The sequence below is a fragment of the Jatropha curcas genome, chromosome 7, assembly GCF_041381405.1.
Source record: "Jatropha curcas cultivar XTBG-Jc1 chromosome 7, XTBG_Jcur_1.0, whole genome shotgun sequence".
Classification (NCBI taxonomy): Eukaryota; Viridiplantae; Streptophyta; class Magnoliopsida; order Malpighiales; family Euphorbiaceae; genus Jatropha; species Jatropha curcas.
Genome location: NC_143157.1, coordinates 16,156,504 through 16,163,764, shown reverse-complemented (window position 1 = coordinate 16,163,764; position 7,261 = coordinate 16,156,504). Strand labels below are relative to the sequence as shown.

General features: G+C 35.4%; 1 long non-coding RNA gene across 1 annotated transcript; it reads right to left on the bottom strand.

The window, feature by feature from the left end:
- Window positions 1-883: 883 nt before the first annotated feature.
- LOC149494765 (uncharacterized) lies at window positions 884-3,272 on the bottom strand. Its single transcript, XR_016321886.1, has 3 exons — window positions 2,896-3,272; window positions 2,759-2,825; window positions 884-1,120 (listed from the first exon to the last, which is right to left on the bottom strand). It is a non-coding gene; the product is annotated as an uncharacterized LOC149494765 (long non-coding RNA).
- Window positions 3,273-7,261: the final 3,989 nt, after the last annotated feature.

Genomic DNA, 7,261 nt, shown 5'->3' with positions numbered 1-7,261 from the left:
CTGAGCTGCCTCTACCAAAGCTGAGAACTCTCTGAATCTGGAAGCTACCACTCCCATCTGAATCTCATCGTTCAGGCCCTCCTGAAACTTTTTACACCTCTCTGCCTCTGTAGCCACTATCCGGTCACCATACCTGCTGAGTCTGGTGAATTCTCTTTCGTATTCTGCAACTGACATTCTGTTCTGTCTCAGGTATAAGAATTCCTTCCTTCTAGCATCAAGATAAGCCTCTGTGATGAACTTTTTCTTGAATTCATCCAAAAAGAATTGCCAGGTACGCTGCTCTGCTGGTACTCTCTGTTGAACAGTAGTCCACCATGTGTATGCCTCCTCTATCAGTAATGACGTGGCACAAATCAACTTGTCCTCTAGTGTACACTGTAATTGCTCCAGGACTCTTAAAGTACCATCTAACCAATACTCAGCTGTTTCGGGATTATCGTCCTTGCTAGCTCTGAATTCTTTTGCACCATATTTTCTAAGCTTTTCTAGTGGGGACTTTCTTTCTCTGTCTACTACTACTGATGCCTGAGGTACCACCCCTGCAATCTGTCTAAACGTATCTGCAAGTTGCTTTAACAGCACCTCTTGACCTGGTGCTACTGGAGCCTCACCCTCCACAGCTCTGGAGGCGTGTGACTCGCTTTCACCTTCCTGTGACATCCTCCTATAAAAATAACAACTGCTTAGTTCATCAGGGTAGTCATGGCATGTACACTATAATGACATATGCATTTAAGCCCGAGGAACTAAACTAGTGCTCTGATACCAAAATTTGTAACATCGCTTCCCGGTCCACCCGTTAACTCAAATGAACCGAGCTGAGATGCTACAATCTGGTTGAACCTATGTCCTTTCATGCTAATATCATGTTGTATGCTGATTATGATGTCAAGCTGTTGCTTTTTACATTAGGAAAATATAGATATGTACTTAATATTTTTACAAGACATGATACTAATTTTCAAAATGAAATGGGCTCAACTGTGTGCCCTGTACATGCCATGATAAGGATAGAAAGAATCAAAATATCCAAATGAATAGCTACCCTGAAGACTGAGTCTTCCACAGATGAACTGCAGCAGTTGTAAGCTGATTCTCTACGGTCCAGTCTCGAAACCTACGAGTTAAATAAATAACTCGCTGAGCAAATAATGCTCAGTGGATATCTCAATTTAATAAGAAATAAAACAATAAACATATAAGCACACATATCATTATACTTTCATGATTTTACCTGCTGTTCATGATGCTGTATAAATTTTGCAACTTTTATTAACCATCGTATATACTTTATAATAAATCACATAACTGCATGGCTCCATAAGGTTATAGTGAAACCAAAGTGATAAGAAAAACTGTATGAACTGTATAAAACTGGATGAATACTGTATGGCTGGGCTGTTCTGGCCCGTATATAAATCATATCCACTCAACAGCCTGTAGCTGGAGTACCAAACTGTATGGGGCGCAGATCTGCTATCCTATGTCGCGACATAGTCTTATCTACGTGGTTTCTGCCTAACCTTAATGGAGCATATTATGTGTATTGTGATAATACAAGAATTATTTAGAAAATATCTAATGAGGAATAATGCATACCATTGATAATGTATAAAGTAACTTGCATGGAAATACTCTAGCTATTGCACCCGCGATGCAATTCTTACTAATATTTATGTAACTAAATTATACCATTCAGATTAAGGAAATTCTTAGTTTGAATTAAGTTCACTTAGAAGGTAAAATGCAGTAATAATTTTCGGGTGAATGAATCTACATATGCATTCCAACATCATTTCTAATGTGTTCTTGAAATCTGCCAGACAGCCTGTACATGTTTCACAAATCCTATCATAACTCTTTCTGTATACGTCCAATTTAGGTTATTCTAAATTCTATGGTTAGCTAACATCTTAAGGTACAAAGTTTTCTTCTATCACATCTCTTAATTATGTTGGCAAGGTAGTCACATATTGAGCTCAAGTAGCAACTGCCAGTCTGCCCTGCTGTTGGTTTCCAGCCTGCCCAGTTTATACTATTTTGGTCATATCTCTCAATTTATAACTCCAATTTAGGTGATTCTACATTCTATGGTTAGATAACACATTAGGCTACAAATTTGTCTTCTACCACATCTCTTAATTACGTTGGTAAGGTAGTCAAACATTGAGCTCAAGTAGCAACTGTCAGTCTGCCCTGCTGTTGGGTTCCAGCCTGCACAAGTTATACTATTTTGGTCACAGATCTCAATATATAACTCCAATTTAGGTGATTCTTCCTTCTATAGTTAGCTAACACATTAGGATACAAATTTGTCTTCTACCACATCTCTTAATTACGTTGGTAAGGTAGGCAAATATTTACCGAAATGAGCAACTTCCAGTCCGTCCAGACTGTTGATTTCGAGCCTGCATAGTCTGTACTATTTTGGTCATATCTCTCAATTTATAACTCCAAATTAGGTGATTCAAAAACTCATGGATAGATAAAACATAGAGGAACAAATAACTCTTCTATACCACTTCCTAATTCCATCGTTAAACAGAGTCAAAATCAGGGTGAAGTTTCTGGTCAATGGTCCAACAAACTGGGTTCAGCATGAAATCAATATCTACTTCATTCATTCAATTCATCCCATGCTTTATCACCATTTACAGACCTCTAATTCAACATTCAGCAATATATGTTTTCATTATCAACACACTACACAAGTTTTCATGCAAGAAAATGTGAAAAACTAAAAGAGATATCAAACCTTCAACCAAAAGAGCTTTAAATCCTCTTCTTAGCTTCCTTTTCTTCCAACTTTGAGTTCCCCTCTCCTATACATAATAACTCTTAGAAATCATCTAAAAAATCACAAAAGTATGAAAATCAAGAAGGGCTACTTACTTGGATAGAGTTCTAGGTTGAATTTAGTGTTTAAATCACATGAAAATGGATGGAGAAAGGAAGGAGATGAAGAGAAAGATGAAAGGAGATGAAGAGGAAGATGAAGATGAAGAAGACGTTGAAGATGAAGATGAAGAAAATGAAGAAGGCAAACTGAAATGGAAGTCTCGTGTAGTCCAAATTTATCTTTGATTGTGTGTTAAAAATTACCAAATAGTACCTATATTTTCCATATGTTACATTTTAATACCTAAACTTTATATTTTAGTGCAAGTAAGTCCTACTCCTTATACTTTGATCTTTTTGTTTCATTCAAGTAAGTCCACTTCTTTTACTTATTTAAGTTACATCCCATTCTACCCCACTCTGGATTTAAATGGCTCGAACCGGGTTCTTGTTCGGCCCAACTCGACTCGACTCTATGCAACGATTCGATTCAGTAGGATGTTACAGTGTGTACATGTGCCTATGGAAGGAGTATGTTGAGGATGAGTTGCTAGTATTATCTAATAAGAAAACGAACTGATTCGGATTTAAGGACATTAGAATCTAGTTAAGAAGAGTATTGATTTTAGTATATGTATTTGATGAAGTTTACCTGATTGTGGTTAATGGAATCTATTATGACTATTGAGATAAGCATTTTGCTGGATAGAATACATATATACATATATTCATTGGTGTATTTACATAAATAATTTTAATGATGAATGATTTGATGTGATTTGCTCTAAGAATGGGTGATGAGTATTTTTCATAAGAACTAATGTCATTATTTCAAGTCATTTATGAGAAGTGATTTATATTTATGAGAACTACTTACTAGTTGGTGGAGGCAAGTATATTGTGGTGTTCATCAACTATTTTTCAAATGTATGACTATCAGGAATAATATAAAGTACTATGGTTATAAGAAAAGTATGGTGATTCTTAGGATGAAGTCAATTATTTAACTCTTGATGAGCCTAGTAGTGAAGCTAAATGAATTGTGGCACCTTGTGGGTTAATATGATATAAGTATGAATTATATTCAACAAGATTTAGTTTTTGAGGTTTAAAGTATTTGGTGAATGCTAGATGTTATGTAAGTTATACATAAGGATTTGTGTTTATTGAGAGAGTCTATGATCCGAGGAAAAAGGTAAACGACTCCTAAACACCAAATGAAGATAATGATGTTATATAAATATTGGACCATGATGATTAAGTGAAATGATGAATGACATTGGACATGGAGAGATAGTTGTCCAACTATTGAATTGATGTTATACCAAGAAATTAGGTAAGTAAGAATGGATCTAGTCATGTCATTGAATTAAGATTAAGACAAGCATCAATTACAGAAGTGAAGGAGTACGAATTAGGATGATTTAAATTAGAGGATAGTCATTCAGAGTTTTTGTGACAAATTAGGAATCATGGTTATTAAGATTCGATGGAAATAGAAGTAAAGATGCATCAGAATATATACAAGATCAGACTTACTATACTTTGAGAGTTCATGAATATGTACAAATTGTGATTCGTGTTGATCTCACTATGTTTATATGAGAATAAATTCTAAGCCAAAATGATCAAGATTTTATAAGTGATCATTCTTCAGACAGAAAAGATTAGTTAAACGCTAATAGAAGTATTTATAAGTCACGGATGATTTATGGATTTATGTGAGTTATCTATGAGTTAACAAAAAAAAAAAAAAAAGAGAGAAAGGTGGAATTGCTATCACTTAGTGAATTCTATTTGGATGGAACTACCAAATTATTATGGATAAATGGTCGAGTTGAGATAATCTATATGGCACATTGCATGATTTGCATAACTTTGTGATTGTGTACAATTACTTTCATGTATTGACATTTGGAACTTTGGTTTCATTTTGTTTTCTTCTTGAGTGGAACTTGCAAGTATGCATGTATGACTATATGTATATATGCATGACAGTGGATGAGAAGAAGTACCATGACAAAATTAAGTACCATGACGACATGAAGTTATTCACACAGTTATGAACATAAACAATATGATTTCAAGATATGTTTATGTACTCTCATCATGCTTTATGAGAATTTACTTTATGCAAATCTTTGAATAGGCTATTGCAATGAAATGCCTTGATATGTATATGAGATGATGATATGATATGTATATGATATGTCTATGATATGCTGATATGTTTGGTATGGGCAGTATATAGGTCTTTGGATTGAGTGCTGATATGGACTAGATATATTAGCTAGTATGGCTGTTCATTTGGGAGAATCATGTGGAGAACATAAGGCTAGTAAGTGCTAGCCGATGAACGAAGAATCAAATTGAGTTGGAAACTATTATGAGAGTTGTAAGTGTTTAATGTAAGTGAATTTCGAGGACGAAATTCTTTAAGGGGGGTAGAACTGTAACGTCCCATTTTTCTATTGAATCGAGTCGTTGCTTAGAGTCGAGTCAGGCAGATCCAAAACCCGATTTGAGCCATTAGAGTCCAGAGTGGGGTAAAATGGGATGTAATTGAAATCAGGAAAAGAAGTGGACTTACTTGAAGGAAACAAAAAGATCAAAGTATAAGGATTAGGACTTGCTTGCACTAAAGTATAAAGTTGAGGTATTGAGTTGTACCATTTTGACACTTGAGGTACCATTTGGTAATTTTCACATAAAAATCCTTGATATTTTAGAGATGTACCCGTGAGTTCCATTCATTTTCATTTCTTCATCCTTATCTTCATCTTCTTCCTCTACTTTCCTCTTCCACCTTCCTTTCTCCATCACTTTTAATGGTAGTGAAGATTTTTAATGGGAGTTAAGCATTAATTCAACTTCTATTCTATCCAAGTAAGTAAACCTTCTTGAATTTCATACTTGAATCATTTGGTGATATTTTTAGAGTATTCATAAGAATTCTCATGTATAGGAGAGGTGAGCTCAAAGGTAGAAGAAAAAGGAAGCTAAAAAGAAGAGCTTAAGCTTTTTGGAGTGAAGGTGTGCTATCTCTTTTAGTTTAATTAATTTCCTTGCATGAGAATTTGTGTGGTGTGTTGATAATGAGAAAATATGTTGTTTCATGTTGAGTAAGATGACTGAAAATGGTGAAAAAGCATGAGATGAAATGAATAAATGAAGTAGATATTGAGTTCATGCTGAAACAAGTTTTGCTGGAAAAGCTATCAGTAACTTCACCTTGATTTTTACCCCATTTAATGATGGAATTAGGAAGTGTCATAGAAGAGTTATTTGTTCCTCTATGTGTTAGCTTTACATGGGTTTTTGAATCACCCAAATCGGAGTTGTAAATTGAGAGATATGACCAAAAGAGTACAGACTGCGCAGGCTGGAAAACACGACGCGCGCTCGCGAATTTCATTTGCGCGCTCGCGAATTGTGCCTGGAAACTCTCTGACTCTCATTTTGCACTTCTCGCGCTCGCGACTTTCATTTGCGCACTCGCAACTTTGGCCTGTAAACTCACTGACTCTCATGTGTGCTTTGCGCGCTCACGACTTTCATTTGCGCGCTCGCGACTTGTGTTTTTATGCTCTTTTGGACTTCATTTTCTATGCAATTGTATTCCTTTGCTCACCTTGTATGCCTCCAATCATTTGAAAACAAAAAGACAACATTAGAACATGCATCAAAACAACATGCAAGCATGCAAATGATGTGAAATGAGGTAAACACTATGGTGTATGAAGTTATGAATTCTATGCAATTGTATTCCTTTTCTCAACTTGTATGTCTTCAATCATTTTAAAGCAAAAAGACAACATGAACACATGTGTAAACACAAAATGCAAGCATGCAAATGGTGTGAAACTAACATGACACAAGTTGCCCGCTTGGCGAGGCTATCAGCATACAGGTAAGTAGTAAAATTTATGAAATGATGAAGCAGTTAATTTTATGACACAAGCATGTGAAAATAACATGACACAAGCATGCAAATTATGACACAGTTACTATGCTTTTGTTTTATCTATTGTCATTCCATTAATATGCTCCATTGAGGTTAGGTAGAAACCACGTAGATAAGGCTATGTCGCGACATAGAATAGCAGATCTGCGCCCCATACAGTTTGGTACTCCGGCTACAGGCCGTTGAGTGGATATGATTATATAGGCCATAGCAGCCAAGCATACAGTTTCATCCAGTTTCATACAGTTTTTCTTATCACTTCGGTTTCACTATAACCTTATGGAGCCATACAGATATCTTGACATAACATTGCATGAATCATATAGTATACTAAACAGCAAGAAAGATCATCAAGGTAAAATGAAAGTATCATGATATGTGTGCTTACATTCCATATGTGAGTAAATGTTTATTTCTACATATGTATGTGCTTATATGTTTCTTTATTCATTGTGA